General features: G+C 39.8%; 1 long non-coding RNA gene across 1 annotated transcript in view; it reads right to left on the minus strand.

The window, feature by feature from the left end:
* Positions 1 to 1179, minus strand: part of LOC108757145 — a 2213-nt gene extending 1034 nt beyond the window's left edge. The window contains exon 1 of the long non-coding RNA XR_001939886.1: positions 970 to 1179. This is a non-coding gene — a long non-coding RNA (uncharacterized LOC108757145). The remainder of the gene's footprint in view (positions 1 to 969) is intronic.
* Positions 1180 to 1480: the final 301 nt, after the last annotated feature.

A 1480-nucleotide genomic window follows, 5' to 3' on the forward strand; every position in this document is an offset into this window, starting at 1 on the left:
CCGCGACATTCGTAGTACGAACCTCTGCCAATTATTCATGCAATATATACAAATATTGAGATTATGCGTTTTAACTAATTATTAGTAGTATACGAGTATCAAATTAATGTTCCGCGTCAGTTGCATATTGTAAATGAAAAAAGTACAATGATTGTATAAGTTTCTTTTTACCAATTAAATGACATGCCAAAAATATTTGTATACTCACACGAATCAAAAGCAGTACGCCGCGTTAAGTTTAATGATGCACGAAGTTGACCGCGCGCGAAAAACGTCGCGCTGCTTTGCTATTTTAATAATATGTAATTGCGGCGAAAACGGGAACGACATCGGTGAACGACTGACAAGTGACTTCTTCGCGTGAAAATGGTCCCGACTCTAACACAAAGTCGATACGGCCAGAATCGAAAATGCCGCTTATGCGGTGAGTAACAAAAAACAGTAGAATACGAAAATCTAAAAGAGTAACATAAAACTCAATTGCGCGTTTGAAGCCGGTCACACTTTCCAAAAATAATGACGAAATAACATGTCTGACCGCGTCAGCAGATTCACTGAGACTGACAAATGACGAGCGACGAGGCGTGCGTTCTGCCACTCGTCTCGTTCGTCTCGTGTCCGTCGCGATCTCATCAAAATGGCGGAGCAGCGTCGTTTCTTGCGCGCGATCAACTTCATGAATTATCAAAATTAATGCGTACTACTTTTGATTCGACCGAACGAGTATTGCGAAAAATACTTTCGGCCGAACAATCAGTGCACTAGTACTACTAGATTTACAATACGCGATATGTAAAATGTTATAGGAGATAAATGCAAAGTTAATTATACTTTGTGTCGCATTACGTATTAATAACATTAAATATTTTAATTAACATGTAAGACGTTTCCAAACTGCTCGATCGGTTTTTAAACATTTCTCGCGTCGCGCGTGAAAATATTAATAATTTGACAATATTTATTAGTTACCTTATTGTAATTCGAAAGATCCTTTCGAGCCGTTTTTCGTCGTTTTATTTTCTAAACTTCTGATCAGGATTTGGATCAGGATACTTGTGAAAGAAAGGTCCATAGTCGACAAAGTTGATTCGAAACCAAGAATGCGAGTTGTTTCAACGTTATATGACAGGACGAACACCCAGATGCGTACTACTTCGACGTTATATTACAAGACGTAAACCTATCCCCTGGCCGAGTCGCAATAGCGAGATCTCGCGAATTACACCTCTATTTATACAGCCGGCGGAACGTCGAACCCCACCACTCTAAGCCAGCCAATGAGCGTGGGCCTTGCTGTGGCCGCTATATCTGAGCGTTCATTGGATCGCTGCTAGCTTTCACATATGGTATATAAACGCGTGAGAAAAATACCAGTCTTCTTCGAAATTTGAGATCATGCGTTTCTTGAATCCGAAGAAGTCTGTACGTATTCAGAACATGCTTATACGATGTTAGCACGTTTTCAATAGATATTTATCAT

This window comes from Trachymyrmex septentrionalis, unplaced genomic scaffold (assembly GCF_001594115.1).
Source record: "Trachymyrmex septentrionalis isolate Tsep2-gDNA-1 unplaced genomic scaffold, Tsep1.0 scaffold132, whole genome shotgun sequence".
Lineage (NCBI taxonomy): Eukaryota > Metazoa > Arthropoda > Insecta > Hymenoptera > Formicidae > Trachymyrmex > Trachymyrmex septentrionalis.